Source organism: Pan troglodytes, chromosome 21 (assembly GCF_028858775.2).
Source record: "Pan troglodytes isolate AG18354 chromosome 21, NHGRI_mPanTro3-v2.0_pri, whole genome shotgun sequence".
In the NCBI taxonomy this organism is placed as follows: Eukaryota; Metazoa; Chordata; class Mammalia; order Primates; family Hominidae; genus Pan; species Pan troglodytes.
This window is the reverse complement of record NC_072419.2, coordinates 30,182,388-30,204,969: the sequence shown is the minus strand read 5'-3', so window position 1 is coordinate 30,204,969 and position 22,582 is coordinate 30,182,388. Positions and strand designations below refer to the sequence as shown.

At 44.3% G+C, this 22,582-nt stretch overlaps 1 long non-coding RNA gene across 1 annotated transcript; it reads right to left on the bottom strand.

Moving 5' to 3' along the window:
- Positions 1–264: 264 nt before the first annotated feature.
- Positions 265–11,157, bottom strand: LOC104003541 (uncharacterized). The gene is made up of 4 exons (XR_001712033.3): positions 11,053–11,157; positions 6,504–6,614; positions 6,101–6,269; positions 265–1,178 (listed from the first exon to the last, which is right to left on the bottom strand). It is a non-coding gene; the product is annotated as an uncharacterized LOC104003541 (long non-coding RNA).
- Positions 11,158–22,582: the final 11,425 nt, after the last annotated feature.

Genomic DNA, 22,582 nt, shown 5'->3' with positions numbered 1-22,582 from the left:
TCACTGTCCTCTCTTTCCTGAGCAACTGCAATGTCCTCCTGACTGTTCTCCACCCTCCCATTCTCACCGACTAAAAGCCTGTTCCTTCCCTGTGGCCATGCCAGCCTTCTAATAATATAAAAGGTGTCTTGTCATGTCCTGGTAAAACCTTTCAAAGGCTTCTCATTTCACTTGGAGTAAAACAGAAATTCTTCAGCACGGTGTGAAAGGTGTGGCAGGAATTGATATCTGCTCATCCACCAAACCCAGTCTGCTTACCTCTCCTGCCGGCCGGTCCCTCACTCAATTCAGGAGCTTCCACAGGTTAGGATCATTTCCAGCTAGGGGTTGGTTTATGATTTTCTTTGCATTAAACACCATTCTAGTTGGCTTTCTGCAGCTGGCTCTTTCTCCTCCTTAAAAGTCTAGCTCACATGTTATTTCCTCAAATCGCTCCTTCCTGATCATTCTCTGCAGTTAGAATTTGGCTTGGCCACCAGTTCGTTTAAGGCAATATTGTATCCATCTCATTCTCTGTAACGTGTCTGTGCTTCTCACAATCCTTGGAATATGGAGGACACTCAGTGTGCATACTGGATGAACATGCCTTTATGGGTGTGTCAGAGACTTTCCCAGTGTGGATAAGATGATTTCATATGGATAGCTTTCTAGCAGCCCCATGAGGTGACAATGACTCTAAGACGACTTGTTAGAACTGCCATTTCAATGGCTAGAGTTTTAATTACTTTTGGATCTTTTGAAAAACAGTAAAATCTTAAAAGGAAATATCAAAATGCAACTGGGGAAGGATAAGAAATGACCCTGGGGAGGGTGGCAGGAAGCACAAGCTGTCCCAGAGGAAGAGTCCTGGAAACCAGCCAGCAGAGCCCCCACCAGCAACACTGTCACCCTTTCTCCAGGGCTTCTCTGTGCCGAGCAATTTGGCAAGAACCTCTTACACATCATCATTTTGTTCTTCACTTATTCCCAAAACATAGAGAGATTCTTTTTCTGATGAGAAGAGAATTCCTAGCACACAACAGGCACACCATAACCTTATTTTGACTGAATGCGTGGAGGCATCCCACGTCCACTCTTAAGGAGAGGGGATCGCTGGAGAGTTCCAAGATTCCAGGCAGAGCTCAGCAGTGTTGAGATCACAGTGTGGGGTCTGACACTTTTTGTTGCAGGTTCCTTGTCTGAAAAATGTGGAAAACATATTTTATAAAGATTGCTGGAGAATCCATTCATTCGCTCAACTAATTCCTTACTGAGTCCAGTGCTAGGGCTGAGACCACAGCATTGAGCAAGTAGACAGTGTGCCATGTGCATGGAACAAAGGAAGCAGAGAGGCACAGGCATGGCAGCTGATAGACACCCCCTTCTTTCCTTCTAGGCCTGTGATTCTCACCAGAAGAGGGTGCCTTAGAGTAGGTTGAGCCCACTGGTAGGAAGCACAGGAGGTAAAGTGAGTGCATCTTCAATGTGATGCTACCCTAGGAAAATGCCATGGTGCTGCTGAACTCCAAAGGTGATAACAAATGCTGCAGTGGGAACCCAGAGACCTCAGAGAAGAGCAATGAGGGCTTCCGGGGGAACACAAGAGCTGTTGAATGGAGTGAGCCATCAGCGGACCTGTGGTGGGCAGCTCTCAGGCTCCTGAGAGATTGGTGCCTTGTTCAGGTGCATGCACACACACAATCTCAAACACACATACACAGTCTCATGCAATAGTGTACTACTACAGAGAAAACCTGCTGTATAAATATTTCTCAGTAATGAATTTCCTCAAAAGCATGAAACTCTTTACGTTCATGGAAAAATCTAGAAAAACTCCTTGCAGGGTGCAAAAGATCTAAAACAGTGTTTGCAAACTGTTGCACACAGTACAAATGTGGCTATGAGTTAATATATATTGCTAATTACATTTTCAAAGATTCCCTGAAGAACACATTGAAATTATACTGTATACAAAAGCCTCCATTCAGAGATACCAATGCACATTAGAATATTCATTAAAACATAAAATACTTGCAATGAGAATCTGATTAATTCTCTTCCAACTTTCCTAGACGATTCTGTTCCTCATAACCATTGTGTTTTGCGGGGAAGGGCTAATATGTATCAGCAACCATGAGAAAGAGTGCCCTGTGAAGATAAATTGGGAAACACTGATCTAGAATAATGTTTCGCCTTCTGTGAGTTCTAGTACAGAGAAAGCAAGTAAATATACTGATGATAATTGAATTAAGATTTATAATTGTCCAAGAAAGGAGTCACAACTATAGAAAGGAGGAGACTGGAAAGAATCTCATTGCATTGGGTTTGGTGCCAATATTAACTCAGAGTTTTTAACACGTAAATAGGCAATAGAACAATAGCTATCTACACGTGGGTAAGTTTCTGTGTGTATTTTGTAGCACTGACCAACAGACAAGGCCAAGAACAAGGTTCCTCAACTTCTGCACTGTGGCCATGTGAGACCTATGAAATGTCCTGTGCATTGCAGAATGTTGATCAGCATCCCTGCCCTCTCTCCCTAAGTGCCAGTAGCACCTGCCTTACAAATTGGAACAACCAAACACATCCCTAGACATTACCAAATGTGCCCTGGGAAGCAAAATTGCCCCAGGTTGAGAATCACTGACTGAGGCCTCACGGCATTCCAGGAGTGGTGAGTACAGGAAGCACGCGGGAATTGCTTTCTGCATTCACTGCAGATTCCAACCACTGATTTTCACCTTGGATCAGAGAAAGTAAAACATAAATCTAGGACTTCTTGTTATATCAGAAAGTAAGGATAAGCTCAAATAACGATGGAAATATGTCAAGAGGACACAGGAAGCAGCTTAAAGGGGCTCCCACTAGCCTATTCTGAGATAATTTTAACATTCTAATAAACAAGAGCAATACATTCTAACTCACTGAGTAAAATAAGAAACCATGAGTGGGATAGATCTATAGCAAAATAGATGACTAACAGATAGATGGATAGGTAGGTCAAAGAGAAAAGTGTTTCCTTGCAGTAGAATGAATGCCATTTATAAGTATTTTTTAAAAACGAAGTTAGGAATACAATTTGAAAGCAATCATAATAACAATTTATTCGAAGAGGAATTATTATTGTATGCTAAAGCTAGAAAGCAAAAGTGAAAACTTTATAAGTAAGACATAAATACATATTTCAAAGTATTGCTCAATGAAATAATTCCTAATTATAAAGGAGAGAAGAGTAAACCATACTGTGGAGAGATCTGTCAGATACCATCTGAACCTAGAGATCAAAGTTAGTGTCTGTCAGCCATGGGACAGCGATGTTATGGCCTCCTGGTAGGAGGTACTGAGGGACACGAGATCACATCTACAATTCTCCTCTGAAAATCTGCATAGCCTGAATCACATCCATTGACAAAGCCCAGTTGAGGACATTCTATGAAATCGCCAGTTATCTTCAAAAATGACAAGATTACAAAGATAAGAAAGACTGAGAAACGGTTTCAGATCAGAGGAGACTGAGGCGGCCTGACAACGACACACGGTTGATGAATTGCATGGACGACAGATTAGACGACAGTGTGGACCCATGCTAGTGCCGTGATTCCTCTCACTGCACTGAGGCTGTGCTGGAGAATGTCCTTGGCCTTAGGGGACACACATGAGAATGTCTAAGGACAAAAGGAGTCACACCTGCAGCTTGCTCTGAAATGGCTCAGGAAAAGCTGTAACAGTGCGTACACATATAGAAAGAGGGAAAAGCGCGCGGGACACAATGTGAGGAGTGGGAGGGTCTGGGTGTGTACAGGAGCTCTTTATATTACTCTTGCTGCTTTTTGTAAGTTTGAAGTCACTTCAAAACTACGATAAAAAAGTTTATTATTACTTCTTTTCTAATAAATATAGAAAAATAAAATTGCTTCATTTTTTCTATATTTATTAATGGCATTCTTTTTACTCCAAGGAAGAACTTTTCTCCTTTATCTGTATCTATCTTTCCATCTCTCTATTTGTTAATCATCTATTTATCCACAGATCTAGAAGATTCATGGTTTCTTATTTTATTCAATGAATTGTAATCTATTACTATCATTTATTTGAATGTTTAAATTTTCTCAGAGTTGACTAGTAGAGCCCCTTTAAGCTGCTTCCTGTGTCCTCCTGACATACTTCCATCATCTTTTTATCTTTTACAAAAAATTAAAAATTAAAAATACAGCAAAGTGCTGCCTCAGCACTGAGACCCCAGCCCCACCCAGCACGCACAGGCCCATAGGCTCAGCTTGTTGGAAAGTCCCGGCTCATGCTTCCCAGCCTAGCATGGACTTCCAGCCAAGCCACAGTACCATGAAGCTACAGGCCAGCTGGTTACTAAGCATAAGCTTTACCAGTGTCCACACCCTGTACTGTTCCTTGGAGCAGAGAAACGGGGTGGGGACTGGCGCACTGGAGAGAATGCATGGGCAGAGGCTGAGGAAGAAGCGCCCTCTGCTTCCCCCAGATGTGTTGCCTCACAAGGGACAGTCACGTTCCCCACCACTCACTCTACCTGCACCTCCCTCTGCAGCACAGGGGGGTCACTACTGTTTCACAGCCTCCTTCTGTTTCCTCCTGGGTTTTCACCATAAGCCCCCTCTCCCACATGCACACCCCCACCAGGATGGGCCTGTGAGTCTGGTACCACATTGCCAGCAATGGATAGAGGTGGGAATGGAGGTAGAAAGGGGTAAGTTCTTCATCCAGAGTAACACAGTAATCAACAGATCACAAACTATAGGCCTAAAAAGGACTCTCGGAAGCCATGGCCTTTGACCTGCTCATTTTATAGAGAAGAAAGAGAGAAGTCCTGAAAAGGGAGCTTTCCACACTTGGAGGACTCCTGAGAAGCCAACACTTCCCAGAAAAATCCCAGGATGGAACAGAGGAGACAGAGAAAAGTCAGCCTAGATAGTAGGAGTTCAGCCAACCACTGCCAGCACGAAATCCACCTGCTTCCTGGGCGCATATATGCCATGTCACAACAGTGTTTTTCCAAGATTCATGGGGGTGTGACAGGATGGATGGACAGCTGGCTCCCTCGCTGGAACTAAAGTATACATCCATGCCCTGTGCCATGCAGCTAGCAGCGCCTCTTTCCAGAAAATGCAGAGTAGACCCCCATTGCCATTGTGCATGGTCATGGGTCTTGCTTGGTCTATAGGATGTTAACACATGGGACAAGCACAGAGACCTTAACCCTGCATGTGTGAGAGGCTGGTCCTCCTGCTCCCCTCTGAGCCTCCATGAGAAGAACCTGGCCCAGACAGGCACCACCCCTTCAGCATGGACCCCAGCATGAAGACACAAGCCAAGCCAGCACCAGACCCACTGACCCCCAGCCCATGTGCAGGCGGCAGAGCATGACAGGTATAGCTTGTTGCTGTCAGCCCCCGAGATGCTAAGGTTTTTCCTAGGGAACAGCAGCTGACTAATGCATGAGTTATCCCATTTTCCATGGTGCATCTTCTCCACTCTTATTCCAAGTGAACCCTTGGCTGCCCCCATAACAATCTGTGTTCCATAACAAGTACTAAAGATGGTTGTTACAAGGACTAGAAACAAGAACTTTAAATATTTCCTTCTGGTCCTTCGCGGTGGCTCACGCCTGTAATCCCAGCACTTTGGGAGGCAGAGGTGGAAGAATGGCTTGAGCCCAGGAGTTTGAGATCAGCCTGGGCAACATAGCAAGACATTGTTTCTACTAAAAATTTAAAAAATTAGTGCAGCATGGTAGTGCACACCTCTAGTTCCAGCTACTAGAAAGGCTGAGGTGGGAGGATCACTTAAGTCTGGGAGGTCAAAGCTGCAGTGAGACGTGATTGTGCCACTGCACTGCAGCCCAGGAGGCAGAGCGAGCCCCTGTCTCCAAATAAATAAATAGTCTCCTTTTGGCAAATCCTAACAGCTACCCATCTCTCGGATTCAGAGGACAGCGTTTAACTCTCTTCAGGCAGATGAATACCTGTGCTTTTGTCCTCTGTCTGCTATCCTCAGCCCTCCGCTTCCTCAGCTCTGCTCATCAAACACTCTTTGTTTTATGAATGATGTATTGCCCAATTCTAGCCTCTAAACCAAAGCCAATAAAGACCTTTAAACGGGATGTGTTGTAATCTTTTCTTCTGACACCTTGTAGGTATGGATATGACTTGGGGACTTTGTCCAAGGTCTCCAGCACACACAGGGAGCTATTGTCCTCACATATCCCAAGAGACTTCTGGTGTTGCTTTAAGTGGACTATTTTATTCTCTTCAGAGGACCTAAGCATTTAGGAGACAACAAAATGGGGGAAAGAAGGTGAGTTCAAAATTAAAACCAAGAAAAAAAGTTGATTTTTACCATGACCGCAAAAACAAGAATCCCACAGCAGGGCTGTTGCAGAGGAGTGTTTAAAGTCCCCATTTAAAATCATATAATGTGTAAACCAGATCAGAGATAACTGAAATTAAAATGAAATTGCAAATCAGAAATACACCCTTCTCGGCTCTACTTACTTCCTTCTCTGGGCCTCCAGTGTCCAATGTCATTGGAGGGTCCCTCCACAATTGCAACTGTCCGGGATGAACAGAGATGGGCAGGAGACTCGCTTCCCACGGTTCCAATGCCTGCGAGACCACAGAAAAATAGCCAGAGCAGTGTGGGCTATGTGAGGTGTGCAAAATCTATCAGGCCCAGAGAGACATGAGTGTGGGACTTTAGTCATGTCCTTCCTACGCATGGCTGGGGGCAATTGCTTAAAGACATTCTATTCCTGATGACCTGTCTCACCCATTATCTTCCCCATCCTGGAAAAATGTATAGCCAATTTACAGCATATGTTATCTTAATGTAAATTCTTGGTAAACAATTTAGAAATGGCCTTTTTTTTCTTTAAAAACTCACTTGCAACTGCTGCTAATTGGAGCATCTTCAGGGCAACTTTAATCTATGCAACCAAGTTGCAGTTTTTACATTTGGGCCATATAACCATTCTACTTATATTAATTTTGCCTGAGTTTTTTCTTTTCCATCCCCACCTTTGGCTTACCAGGGGTGATGTAATCATAACTCTCCATGAGGCTGAGCCACAGCTGGAGTCGAATTTGATCACGTGGAAGGATCAAGTTCTGGGTTCATATCAGGTCTCAGGGCAGCCAATTCTAAGAAGTCCTGAATTCCGGAGGCCCTGTGAAGCCTCTTTCCATCCAGCTCGCAATGGAGACAAATCTCAAAGCTTCCATAGTTTTCCTAAGCCCTTATCTTGTTCAGTTTCTTCATTCCCACAATCCAAGCTCCTCTGAGGACTTGCTTTGCCCAAGCCTAAGATTCAGACGTTTATATAAGGACAGGCAGGAAGCCAGAGGCCAGAGAATGGAGGAGGGCAGGCCAGGTGGAAAAGGCCATGTAAAAGTGGCCTCTCCCCCAGCTGGGGGCACAGCCCACACTGAGAACGCCCAGCCCAGCTGGACTTTTATGAGGGTATGTATGTCTCTGTGTGTGTATGAGTATGTCTGTGTGTGTGTCTGTGTGTGGGTGTTTATGTGTATATGTGCATATGTGTATGTATGTCTGTATGTGTGTATGCCTGTGTGTGTATGAGTGTGTGTATATGTATGTGTCTGTATCTGTGGGTCTGTGTGTGTATGTGTGTGCACGTGTGTATGTATGTGTATGTGTGTATGTGTGTGTGCATGTGTATACATATGTGTGTGTGAATGTGTCTATATATGTGTGTGTTTGTATGTCTGTGTGTAGATGAGTGTATGAGTGTATGTGTGCATATGTGTGTGTGTATGTATTTGTGTGTATGTCTGTATGTGTATGTCTACGTGTGTGTGATGGTTAATATTGAGTGTCAACTTGATTGGATTGAAGGATGCAAAGTACTGTTCTTGGGTGTGTCTGTGAGGGTATTGCCAAAGGAGATTAACATTTCAGTGGGTGGACTGGGAAAGGCAGACCCACCCTTAATCTGGGTGGGCACCATCTAATCAGCTGCCAGCGAGACCAGAATAAAAGCAGGCAGAAGAACGTGGAAAGACTAGACTGACTTAGCCTCCTGGCCTACATCTTTCTCCAGTGCTGGATGTTTCCTGCCCTCAAACATCGGACCCAAAGTTCTTCAGCTTTGGGACCCTTGGACCTTTGGCCACAGACTTAAGTCTGCAGTCGGCTCCCCTACTTTTGAGGTTTTGGGACTCAAACTGGCTTCCTTGCTCCTCAACTTGCAGATGGCCTATTGTGGGACCTCACCTTGTGATCATGTGAGTCAATTCTCCTTAATAAACTCCCCTTTAGATACACATCTAGCCTATTAGTTCTGTCCCTCTAGAGAACCCTAATACAGTGTGTATGTATGTGGTTTGTGTATGCGTGTATATATGTGTGTGTGTGTGTCTGTGTGTATGTCTGTGTGTGTGTCTGTGTGTGGCAGGCCAGGTCTCACTAACGGCTGAACAGGCAGGCCTCTGTAACAACTGCTTCAGCACTGACTAAGTGGTTAAGTTAAACATTAAAAGCCTAGAGAGCCAGTCCCCTTATACAAAGGCTGGAATGTAACAAAAGCCCACCAAGAGTTTTGCCCAGGCCTTTCCTGGGCCTTGAAGTATGACAAGATAACGAAGGAATTCTTAACAGGACCCGTTTAAGATTAAACAAGTTTTTACTGGGGTCTGAAGAAACTCCACAGACCTCCACAAACAAGTTTACTGGGGTATGAAGGAACTCCCCAAACCTCCATGATTTAGCAGGAGACAAAATAAGGGTAATCACCCCAGCACCTGGACCCAGCTAGATTAAGTAAATTTACTGAGGCGCCAAAGGAAGGTCTTCAGGACTCAGACCTCAGTTATAGATTAGAAGAAGTTAATCACTTATGTCTTTAAGTGATTGCACACTTACATGTAGACATACAGCTTAGAAGTTATATAAGCTCTGGAAAACTTTGTGATTTTGAGTTGGTCTGGCGATATTTTCCTGGCCTTCTTTCTCCCCGTACCTGGTTATAGAAATAAACTCTCTTCTTTCTCAGTTCATCTGCATCTCGTTATTGGGCTGAGAGAATAAGTAGCTCCACCCTTGGCTTGATCTGGAAACGTGTGTGTGTGTGTGGGTGTGTGTGCATATGTCTGTGTGTATGTGTCTGTGTGTATATGTGTATGTGTCCGTGTGTCTCTGTGTGTGTGTGTGTGTGTGTGTGTGGCCTTAACTCCATGACCAAACACCATTTCCTAAACTACTAACTCTAACAGGGCTGTAGGAAGTTCCAGAAATTCCTTCAATTACTCATCAAGCAATGGAGCCATTTTGTGTTGTATTCTGGCATTAAAGGTGTTAGCCTCTTAATTTTTATTTTTACACAACTAAGTTCCAGGTAAAATTTTTATTTTCACACAAGTTCCAGTAAGTGGTAATTAACTGTTCGCCTTCATGACAAGATCATTTGGCCCACGCTACTTGTACTATTAATGCAATCCTTGCACCAAAGTGATGAGTTGGAAAGGTAAAACTTGCAGTAAGTGCCAGGGTACTCTCCTTTTCTGTTTTATTTGTCAGCTCTAAAATCCTTGGGCATTTCTGTGGCATCTATTTGTCAATGTCAGTGAGCAGTTAAGTTTCCCTAGAAGATACCCGATCACACATCAGAGAATGTTATGATGATGTGATTGGTTGGTATGCCCGATACTATCTGCAGAGGAAATCCTGATGAATTATCAGGATGCCCAGCAGCTAACTTGGGGGTATTCATGATCTTCTGTTAATGAAAGCACACTATAGCTAACCTTTGAAGACACAGATTCTCCTTGCACAGCTACCCTCTTGGACTTAGTATATCTGGGCCTCAAGCAGACAGAGCCACGCCTTGCTGGACATAAGACATCCAGCAAAGTAATACTTCATTGGAAAAGATACTTATTAGGTTATGTAATACACACTCAAATAATGCTCTAGGAATCACACACCAAATGACATGAAGTTGTGTTCTAAATATACTTATGATGGCAGTAATGTTATTTTATTATGCTAAAAATTATTGAGAATCCCAGAAGTTCCTGAATCAGCAGTTAGGAATCGAAAAAGAAAGGAAACTAATCAGCGCTGTCTTTTATACCTGTAATGGGATTTTTTTTAAAGGTGAGAAGCATGGTACATTCCAGGGTGCTTGACAACAAATAAATAAAACCAAGCCTAATTGACTTAGGAGAAAAAAAGATTCATTTGAAAAGAAGCGAGGTGGTTCACAAACCTATGGGAACCTAGATAACGAGGCTTGGCAAGTGAGCGCAGACTGAGTGGGCATGCCGCTGCAGCAGGACCGAGGTCACACCTCACGCCTCCCTGGTGAGCAAGCTGCAGCCCTGCCACCTAGCGCCATGGGTGAGGGACAGCTGTCAGGCCCTCCAACACCACAGCCTTGCACGTGGACATGGCATTTCCCCTCTCCTAGCCCACTGTCCCGTCTCTTTATATAATCCATTCCCAATTTAAAATCCAGAATTGGAATATCTGATTGGTTGACCTGAAGATGAGTGTCATGCCCTACCTTCTGGGACCAGGAAGACAAGGCGTCTGGCTTCTTCAGCTTCCGTACAGGGGAAGCTCTGACTTTTTCCACAACATGCAAAAGGGGGGATCTCAAAGAATAAGCCCGTTTAGACATGACTTGGCCCCCCAAAATTAAACATTAAAGCTGCAAATGTCCAGTCCAGAAAATTAAAGTAAAATGTTACATTTGGCTAAGGATCTAAAATATTAAAGATTCCTCCTTCACAAGCGTAAGTTTGTAGAAAGGTCACTGGGCTACTGTGAAAGGGTTGTTTTTTCTCAATTTATTTCCAAGAGATAACTAGGACGGCACCTTTAAAATAACTGGAGGCTTCAGAGTCATTAGTAATTCTAAGGCTTTACTTTCGTGCTATCATACGAAACATAGGCACACATTCTGTGTTGTGGAGTAGCCGAATAGATTATTCACTTCTGCTTGTTAAGGGTTGCAGCTAACATGTAACTGGACATTTCGCCCACTAGAACTCAACTGTAGCCATGTATTCCCATTTACCGTACCTGTTAATGCCGGGGTAGCCAAGCAAGAAAACTAGTAAATCTCCCAACGGGAAGCACTCCAGACCTCAGGGGCTGCGGGAAGAGCTGACTCAGCACCAGCAGTGCCTCTGCTCAGCCTGGTGCCTGCCCTCCACAGCCCTGACCTCAGAGCGGTCCCCAGACCAGCAACATCAGCATCCCTGGGAGCATCAGAAATGCAGAGCTCAGGCCCGCCCCGGAGCTACCGAATCAGAACCTGCATTTTACACACCCCTCAGCTCAGAGCTGGTTTCACCCTGGATTCCATGGCCCTGTGCTGCTGGCAGCCCGGGGTTAGGGCATTTCGTTGTCACCTGGCGACGGTGAAGCCTAGTTTCCTCCAGAGAGATTGTGAGTACATGGGACTCCACATAGCGTTTTACCCTGAGTTACATAATTTCCCCTCCCCTTCTGTGGGATTTATCTCCAAAGAAGCCCTCCAGGGCCAAGTGGCCAAAGGGAGGGGAAGTGCCTGCCTTTGCTGGGGGAGCTCCCAGCCCCTCCCGGGGAGGCCTTTCTGCCGAACTCGGAGTTGTAGGACCTCTCTCCTGCTGGTGCCCTCCTCCGCCCAGACTGCCCAGCCGCTGGTGAGCACAGGGCGGGGCCTGCCCACCCTCGGCCGGTCCTTCGCGTGCTCCAGGCTTGGCAGGGGGAAGTGAAAGAGGGAAGGAAAAGAACTGAACTTCCTCCCGAGGGGTGAGAGAGGTCTGGCCCTTTTCCAGTCTCTCAGTGAGGAAGTGAAAAGAAGGCAACACCGGCCCTCTCAATGCAGCCCAGGAAGCGAGGGGGCTGAGGGAACACCCCCCGCAGTCCTCAGGGGGAGCCCTGCCTGACGGGCTGGCATCCCTGCAGCCCCAGCAGCCAAGTCCGGATCACCTATGTGGGGGTGCGGGGGTGGGTGTCAGGCTGGGCACCAAATGAGCGTGCGTGGGGTTCGAAGCAGAGGAGAAACAAAAGCCTATGTCAATGCCGTTTTACAAAAGTGTTGTGTATTTAGCCAATTCCGGGCTGAGTCCTGGACCAAGCCCCATGTTCCGGTTTCTGCAGCACAGCAAGGCCTTTTCTAACATATTCCAGATGCTGCTCTCCATCCAAGTGAAGTGGCAATGGTGCCAGCCTGAGATTTCTGCCCTGAGTTTCAAGTACGAGAGTGTGGGCTGACAATAAACTCCTTTATTCTACCCTCTTCTGTTCTCATAAGGAGAAATTTAAATTCTGGAAGGGACGAAGCTTGCATTTACCCAGGCCTGTTAATGAAGAATGTTGGACTAAATTTTGAGAATTCAGACTGCTTAAGAAATTTGCTTCAGAATCCCCAAAGGATTCTGCAAGGAGCCAGAAAGAACATTTTCTAACATCAGTTACTTGTTTTAATAAACTCCTTCGGGGTAAGATTTTGATTCCCACCACTGATCATATCATTAAAAAGTGTATTCTCTGCACTAACTTCTTCTTCTCCTTGAAGTATCACCACCAAAACCCTGAGCATGTTTTGTCATTGATTTAGCTCTTCTGATCTTAGGACTTGAGTTTAATGTCACTGAGAAGCAAGTGTAAGCTGAGGGTTACATAAACGATTGCCAGAATATCTGGATGCTTACAAATAAAGATAGGCCAGGTTATTTTCCTGTTATCTGTACCGCAGTTGGCAAAGCAAACACGAGGGCCTCCCTCATTCCTCAGGCTCTGGCTTGATGCATGTGGGGTTCCTGGTTTTGCAGGGGTCCCTCCCTTCCCAGTTCCCCTATCTGCCTCCTCCTTGGTCTTCCAGACCCCTGTCTCTGCACTTGGCACACTTCCCACTTCTGCAGAAAAGGAACAGACTTGGTTTGCATCCCCTTTCTGCCTAACTGTGAAGGATGTGCCTGTCTTCAGTTTTCTGTTTTAATATTTATAAGACAGGGGAAATGTCACCCGGGGTTGTTTGAAGGTTAAATGAGGCAGCACATATAAGAGGACCGGGTGCAGGTAAATAGCAAGTTAGCTTAAAAACCTTTGTTTTTCTGCCCCACCCTCCATTCCTGCCTCTACCTCTTTATTCCCAGCCTTGCCCCATCCAAGTCCTCCCCACTCCCTTGCCCTCCATCAGGACCTCTTTTCACTAGTTCTCACAGTCTCGGGGTGATGTGGAATTAAATTTCCTGAACACTATGGTGGCTATGTTAGAAAGAATCCTACATAGTAATAGGATGACCTTTCTGCCACAGCTCTCCTGGCCCCATATCTCCACACAGCCCTTGGACTCTTGCCTGGCCAGCGGGATTTGGGTCAGCACAACCAGAGGGTGGGAATGGAGACTTCTGACTTGCAAATTATGAGTAACATTTGCTGAGAGTTTGGCTTCTCAACACAGCCAGGTAGCCAACTGAGACCATGATTGGATGCATGTTGGAATTTGCTGCAGTGCTGATCTCTATTACCCACCTGCCCTGGGGCTTAGAGAAGCCTCGCCTTCTGTAATGTGCATGTGATACAAGTCTGAACTTGTGAGCCATGCCTTCTGGGATTTTCACAGGATTTGCAGCTAAGACTCAGCACATGGTGTTTTTCTTGTGAAAATGAAAACATTTGGTAAGATGTGGGTGTGTGTATTCTTAATATCTTAGTGCAATTGTTCTGTTTTAGAGACTTGGATCCAGGCAGTGCCTCATAGCCCCAGCTTAACAGCTGCTCCAAGGAGCACCTGAATTTACCTGCTACCTGTGCTTCTTGCTTTTCAGCTCAAGCAGGGCTTGGTGGGATCCCAGAGAAAACCTCAGGCCTGCCCTGGTAGGGAATTAAAATAAATGCACAGCAGAATTTCCCCCCATCCTTGACTGCTAAATCTTTGATGTGACTTTTAGACTGAGGAGAGATTAGTTCCTTGTCTCATGGAGCTTGTGCTTTGACCTTTTAATCCATGGCCCTTGACACTTCCTGTCTGACTCTAGAATCACCTGTGCAGGTTGAAAGCGATGAATGCCTGGGCCTCCCCGCAAGGAGTTAAAGCAGAAACCCTGCGGGAGGTGCCTGGCATAGCTCCCCACAGGAGTCTGCTCTGTGACTGGGGTGAGACCCTCTAGGGCATGGTCAGCCATGGGCAGTCTCCATGTGGCCTCCCTTGATCTGACACTGGAGGGGAGGAAGGAGAGGGTCCCGGGGCCACAGAGTGGAGGAAGGGTGGCCACCACTGCAGAATTAAGAGAGCACAGATGGCAGAGAATGGGTGAGGGCCAAAGGGAAAGTAGAGGGAGAGAGGGAGGAGAGGCCCACAGTGCCTAAGAAGATCAAATCCTGAAGTGAGGAGTTCGAGACCAGCCTGGCCAACATGGTGAAACCCTGTCTCTAAAAAACAAAAATTAGTCGGGTGTGGTGGCAAGCACCTGTTGTCCCAGCTACTTAGGAGGCTGAGGTAGGAGAATCGCTTGAACCTGGAAGGTTGCAGTGAGATGAGATCACCCCATGGCACTCCAGTCTGGGCAGCACAGTGAGACTCCGTCTCAAAAAAGATCAAGTTCTCCCTCACCATAGTGCTGGAGGAGCAGCAGCCCTTGGAGTTCAGCTCAGCAGCACGGTCACCATAGGGAGGCAGGGCCTGGGCCTGGGTCGTGTGTGGGGGCCTTGGACTGGCCCAGAGTCAGCTACTGGCTCGCCCCTTCAGGGGCTCCTTCCTGACTCCCCTCCAGGGCTGAGATGCCCAGGCACAAGCTGCCACCAGCCCTCTGAAGGACACAGATCTCAGGCTTCTGACTTTGAACTGTTGCCTGGACCCACTTCCAGCCACCAGCCGGCATAGTTAAAGCCTGTAGACTTTGACAGCTAAAATGGAAGGCTGCCATTTTCCATAAGATCTTCAGGTCTTAAAAAGAGGTGTCCTAACAAAACATGCCCAGAGTACCTTAAATCTTGCTCAGGAAAAAGGAAGTGCACAAAATATTTTGTAGACAGGGATATACCACCACCTCCCTTGAAGCCCAGTGTTTTGGGACTCTGTGTTAGGAAGGAAGAGCCTTCCCTAACAGCCTGCTGCAGGCTGAATCAAAGAACAGCATTTAAAAGCCTGGAAGCAACCACAGAACAATAACATACTTGGATGGAGTCATCAATAGACACTAAAACCACTGGGGGGAGTGACTGGTGCACAGGGTATTTTATAATGTCTCCAAGCATCTCCCCATAGGTCACTTATTAACAATAAGTATGGAGAAACTTATGGAGAAACCTGCAGACACTGCCTTAAATCATGATCAACATCAAGTCACCAGTAACAGGACAAACTCACATCCTGGGCCTCCTGATGTGATGCACTGAGGAGGACACAGCCTCACCCAGGCGAAGCTTCTGTCAAAAGTGTTGGCCTCAAGTCTAATCATCAAGAAACAAAAAGACTCAAATTTATAAGGTTATAAATTATGTAAAATATTATTGTAAAAACAACTGTTCTGTATTCCTCAAAAATTGTCAATGACATGGAGGACAAAAACAGGACAGCAGTTGTTCCCATGCACGTTCATTAAAGCAACATGATACAAAATGCAAAGTGAGATCCTGGATTTGATCCGGGAGCAGATGGGAAAATGCTGGAATGGATATCTTCGGGATAACTGGATAAATTTTTAAAAGAACTACTATTAGATAATTGTGTATTGGTGTTAAATCTCCTAAATCTGATAATTATGTGACAACAAGTACCAAAAAGCCTTTTCTTCAGAAGAACTTCTTTCTTTTTTATTCTTTTTTTTTTTTTTTGGGTTGGAGTTTCGCTCTTTGTTGCCCAGGCTGGAGTGCAATGGCTCGACCTCGGCTCACTGCAAACTCTGCCTCCTGGGTTCAAGCGATTATCCTGCCTCAGCCTCCTGAGTAGCTGGGATTACAGGTGCCTGCCACTATACCTGGCTAATTTTTTGTATTTTTAGTAGAAACGGGGTTTCACCTTGTTGGCCAGGCTGGTCTTGAACCCCTGACCTCAGGTGATCCATCCACCTCGGCCTCCCAATGTACTGGGATTACAGGCATGAGCCACTGCACCAAGCTAGAACTTCTTTCTTAGGCAGAAGTATTTAGGGGTAAAAAGCCATAATATCTACAACTTACCCTCTAATATGTATATGTGTGTGTGTGTATATATATGTGTATATATATATATAAATATTTATAATATATGTGTGTATATATAAAATAGAAGCAAATGCTAAAGTTGGCATATGGATGTGTATCACTCAGGGTTCAACCTCTCTCTTACGAGGACTGTAAGTTGCTATATGGTATTAATCCATATATGTTAAATTAATACCATATACGAACTTACAGACCTCGTAAGAGAGATATATTAAGAGATATACTGGCATATTTCATTTTATTATCCTTTGCTGACATTGCATTTTTTACAAATTGGAAGTTTGTGGCAACCCAGAAGGAGCAAGTCTATTGGCACCATTTTTCCAAGAGCATGTACTCACTTTATGTGTCTGTGTTACACTTTTGTAATTCTCACAATATTTCAAACATTTTTATCATGATTATATCTGCTATGATGATCTGTGATCAATGATGTTTGATGTTACTATTGTAATTGTTTTGGGGTGCCATGAGCAGCACCCACATAAGACTGCAAACTTAATCTATGTGTGCTGACTGCTCCACTAACCAACCATTCTCCCATCTCTCTCCCTCTCCTCGGGCCTCTCTATTCCCTGAGACACAACAATATTAAAATTGGGCCAATTAGGCTGGGCACAGTGGTTCATGCCTATAATCATAGCACTTTGGGAGGCCAAGGCGGGCAGATCACTTGAGGTCAGGAGTTCAATACCAGCCTGGCCAACATGGTGAAACCACGTCTCTATTACAAATACAAAAATTAGCCTGGCGTGGTGGCACACACCTGTAATTCCAGTTGCTTGGGAGGCTGAGGCAGGAGAATTTCTTGTGCCTGGGAGGCGGAGGTTGCAGGAGTGGAGATCAAGCCATTGCACTCCAGCCTGGGTGACAGAGTAAGACTCCATCTCTGGAAAAAAAAAGAAAAAAAGAAAGAAAAAAACCATAGGCCAATTCATAACCCTACATTGGCCTCTAAGTGTTTAAGTGAAAGGAAGAGTTGCACCATCTCTTCCACCATCTCTCACTTTAAACGAAAATCTAGAACTGATTTAAGCTTTGCAAGGAAGGCATGTTGAAAGCCAAGACAGGCCAAAAGCTATGTCTCTTGTGCCAAAGAGCCTAGTTATGAATAAAAAGGAAAAATTCTTGAAAGCAATTAAAGGTGTTACTCCAGTGAACCTGCAAATAGCAAGAAAGTGAAATAGGCCTGGTGCAATGGCTCACACCTGTAATCCCAGCACTTTGGGAGGCTGAGGCAGGAGGATCACTTAAGCCCAGGAGTTCAAGACCAGGCTGGACAACAAAGTGAGACTTTGTCTCTACAAAAAATAAAAACAATTAGCCAGATGCAGTGATGTGCATCTGTAGTCCCAGCAACCCATGAAGCTAAAGCAATAGGACTGAGCTCAGAAGTTCAAGGTTGCAGTGAACTATGATTGCATCACAGCACTCCAGCCTGGGTGACAAAACAAGACCCTGTCTCAAAAAAAGTGAAATAACCTTATTGCTGATATGGAGAAAGTATGAATGGTCTGAATAGAAGATCAAACCAACCACAACATTCCCTTTAGCCAAAGCCTAATTTAGAACAAGAACCTAACTCTCTTCTATGAAGGCTGGAAGAGGTTATAAAGCTGCAGAAGTTTGAAGCTAGCAGAGATTGGCTTATGACATTTAAGAAAGGAAGCCATCTCCATAACGTAAAAGTGCAAGGTGAAGCAGCAAGTGCTGATGTAGAAGCTGCAGCAAGCTATCCAGAAGATCTAGCTAAGATCATTGATGAAGCTGCCTACAATAAACAACAGATTTTCAATGTCGAAGAAACAGCCTTCTATTGAAAGAAGTTACCACCTTCTTTTGTAGCTAGAGAGGAAAAGTCAAAGCCTGTTTTCAAAACTTCAAAGGACAGGCTGACTCTCTTGTTAGGAGCTAATGCAGCTGGTGACTTTAAGTTGAAGCCAATGTTCATTTACCATTTCAAAAATCCTACAACCCTTACTAATTATGATAAATCTATGCTCTACAGATAAAACAAAGATAGCATTTCTGTTCACAGCATAGTTTACTGAGTATTTTAAGCCCAATTTTGAGGCCTACTGCTCAGAAAAAAAAAAAAATCCTTAAAAAAAATCTCTGCTCATTGACAATGCACCTGGTTACGCAAGAGCTCTGATGGAGATGTGCAAGGAGATTAATTTTGTTTTCATGCTTGCTATCACAAAATCCACTCTGCAGCCCATAGATCCTGGAGTAATTTTGATTTTCATGTTTTATTATTTAAGAGATCCATTTAATATGGCTACAGCTGGCATAGATAGCGATTCCTCTGATGGATCAAGGAAAAGTGCATTGAAACCTTCTAGAAAGGATTATCCATTCTAAATGCTATTAAGAACATTTGCGATTTATGGGAGGAGGTCAAAATATCAACATTAGCAGAAGTTTGGAAAAAGTTGATTACAGCACTCATAAATTACTTTGGGGGACTCAAGACTTTAGCAGAGGAAGTAATTGCAGATATGGTAGAAAGAGAAAGAGAACAATAATTACAAGTGGACAATTAATAATTGCAAAGACATGGAACTAACCTAAGTACCCATTGATCAACGAGTGGATAAAGAAAATGTGGTACCATAGAATACTACTCAGCCATAAAAAAGAATGAAATCATGTCTTTTGCAGCAACTTTGATGGAGCTGGAGGCCATTATGCTAAGTGAAGTAAGTTAGGAAAAGAAAACCAAATACTGCATGTTCTAACTCATAAATGGAAGCTAAGCTATGGGTATGTAAAAGCATAAGGAGTGATATGGTGGATTTTGGAGGCTCAGAAATGGGAGGCTGGGATGGGGGGGTGAAGGATAAAAAACTACATATTGGGTACAATGTACACTACTCAGGTGATGGGTGCACTAAAATCTCAGAATTCACCCTATATAATTCATCCAGGAACTGTTTTATTACTATATTACTACATAATTCATCCATCCACTCATTCAACCAAAAACCTATTGTATTCCAAAAGCTATTGAAATAATAATGCAAATAAATAAAAACTTATTGAAAAGTAGAGCCGAAGATGGGACTGGATTGCTGCAATCGTATGGTAACACTTGAACAGATGAGGAGCTGCTTCTTGTGGATGAGCAAAGAGAGCCGTTTTTTGAGATGGAATCGACTCCTGGTGAAGATGTTGTGAAAATTGTTGAAATGACAACAAAGGATTTAAACTATTATGTAAACTTAGATGATAAAGCAGTGACAAGGTTTGAGAGGACTGACTCCAATTTTGGAAGAAGTTCTATTGTGGGTAAAATGCTATCAAACAGCATCTCATGCTACAGAGAAATCTCTCTTTTTTTTTTTTTTTTTTTTGAGATGGAGTCTCATTCTGTCACCCAGGCAGGAGTGCAGTGGCATGATCTCAGCTCACTGCAACCTCCGCCTCCCAGGTTCAAGTGATTCTCCTGCCTCGGCCTCCCAAGTAGCTGGGACTACAGGCCTGTGCCATCACGCCTGGCTAATTTTTTTTTTTTTTTTTTGTATTTTTAATAGAGACAGGGTTTTCCATGCCATGTTGACCAGGCTGGTCTTGAAATCCTAACCTCAAGTGATCCGCACCCCCTCAGCCTCCCAAAGTGCTGCGATTACAGGCATGACCCACCGTGCCGGGCCTACAGAGAAATCTTTGGTGAAAGGGAGAGTCAATCAATGTGCCAAACTTCATTGTTGTCTTATCTTAAGAAATTGCCACAGCCACCCCAACCTTTACAACCACCACTCTGATCAATTAGCAGCCATTGGATTGAAGGAAGACTGTCCACCAGCAGAAAGATTTTAACTCACTGAAGGCTCAGATGATTGTTAGCATTTTTTACCAATAAAGTATTTTTAAACAAAGGTATATATATTGTTTTTAGATAGAATGTTATTTCAAACTTAATAGACTACAGTATAGTGTAAACATAACTTTTACATGTACTTGAAATGAAAAAGTATGTGTGACTCACTTTATTGCAAAATTCACTTTACTGTGGTGGTCTGAAACAGAACCCGCAATATCTCCAAGGCGTGCCTTGTTGTAAGCCATCGGCTTATGCAGTCGTGGTAGCTGGCAGGAACAAAAAAGGTAGATCCTCAGGAAGGGCAGCTGGGGCTCTCAGACACAAACTGACACTGCTGTCCACAGTCACAATTTCTTCCTCCTCAGGGAAACTGAGTTCTGTTTTTAGGGCCTTTGGACTGATTGCATCAAGTCCACCCAGGTCATCTAGGATAATCTCCCTTCCTTAAACTCAACTGATTGTTAACTTTAATCACTTCTGCAAACTACTTGGACAACAACACTTACATTAGTGTTTGACTGAAAACCTGGGGACTATAGTCTACCCAAGATGACAAATAAAACTGACCATCTCTTTTTGCAACTTTTCTGTAAATTGGAAATCTTTCAAAATCCAGTCTTGGGGACAGGCATGGTGGTTCGCACCTGTAATCCCAGCAATTTGGGAGGCTGAGACAGGTGAACCGCTTGAGCCCAGGAGTTTGAAACCAGCTTGGGCAACATGGCAAAACCTCATCTCTACAAAAAAAAAAATACAAAATCAGCTGGATATGGTGGTGTGCACCTGTAATCCCAGCTACTTAGGAGGCTGAGGTGGGAGGATCACTTGAGCTCTGGAGGTAGAGATTGCAGTGAGCTGAGATGGTGCTACTGCACTCTAGCCTGGGTAACAGAGTGAGATCCTATCTCAAAAAGTAAAAGTAAAAAATGCAGTCTCAAACACTCTGCTACTACTTTCCTTTCTCAAGTGCCGGTAAGTGAAGGACATTGCAGTAGAGGAGTCTGAGGGATCCTAACTACCCATTCCTTGCTGTTTCAGAATTCTGTCCCTGTGGACAGAATTACTACAGCTTCAATTTAGGGAACAGAATTATTTTTCTTTACCAGCCTTTATGACCAACTGCCATGCCTCAGGCACCTGACACAGTGCTTCTCAAACTTGCCTATGAATCACTTTGGGTCTTGTTCTTCAAGAAGGAAAACAATATAAATCAAAAATTTGTTCCACATGAAGAAAACGAGAGCATTAGAGAAGGAATAAATGAAGGTAAAATAAGATTTTTCATTTTTATTGTTTATTTTTCTTTCACTCCTGCAAGCTAACTTGAACCAGGTTAATGCATTGGACATATATGTTAGAATGATACATTCATTCTCTTCCCCCAGATAAAACTTCTCTATGCTTTAATTTTATACTGTTTTCTTTGGCCCATATTCCAGCCTTCCCAAATAGCTATTTTCCACTTATTTCCTCTTTATCTTAAAAATCACCACGAGTGCTTCATGCACAGGCATGTGGCCACAACTACTCTAGTTACAAGCATGCAGGTGTTACACTGTGTGTCCAAGGATGTTTGGGCCCACTTAGGGACCCCACAGGCAAGGAGTCATGGTCTAGGAGGGGACTCAGGCTAACACTCATTCTTCTTTTCATAAAATCCTTCTTCTTGGATAAATTAGACATAAATTAACCATTACCTGCCTGACATTGGATGTTTCTGGTTCTACTTCCACTGGCTCTACATTTCCTTGTTTTGAGGCTGACCTTTATAGAAAGAGTGAAGGAGGTGAGGAAGAGAACCACAGATCTGCAGGTGTGGGAATCAGTTTGTGCAAAGGCCCTGAGGCAGGAGTATGCTTCATACCTTCCAGGAGCAGCAAGAAGAGCAGTATGACAGGAGGTCAGAATATGGCAGGCAGATCATGAGGGCTCTGTGGACCCATTGGGAGGTCTTTGGTTTTACTCTGAGTGAGAATTGAAACCATTAGAATTTCACCCTTCAGCACAGCAGCCACAGGCCTCATGTGGCTATTTTAAACTTAAGCTAATGAATATTCAATAAAATCACAAATGTGCCAGCCACATCTCAGTGCTCAAGAGCCACATGTGGTCTGAGAATTTTGAACAGAAGAGTGGCGTGATTTGATTAAGGTTGTAAAAGGAGCTCTAGGCTTCAGAGATGAGCATGGGCTGCTGGGGCTACCCGTCAGATGCTGCCTACAGCTGGTGGTGGTCTGGCCTAGTGGTGGCCATGAAAGTAAAGGCAGTGAACAGATCATCTAGATGTGTTTTGAAGGTGGAACCGGCAACATTTCCTGATAAATCAGATGTGAGAAGAGAAGTTGGTGAAGGTGGACTCCAGGTTTTTGGCTTGAGCAACCAGAAAGGTGGAGCAGCCCTTACTGAGCAGGAGAGGCTGGGAGCGAGGGAGATGGAGGGGTGGGCCCAACGTACAGCTGAAGGCCTGGGTGGCCTCAGGTGTCTGGAGCCATCCAGGAGAAGGGCACTGAGATGGACTTGGACGTTCATCAGGAGTTCATGCTGGAGACATCCATGCTAGAGACATGGGTGCAGCATTGGTGTTAAAGC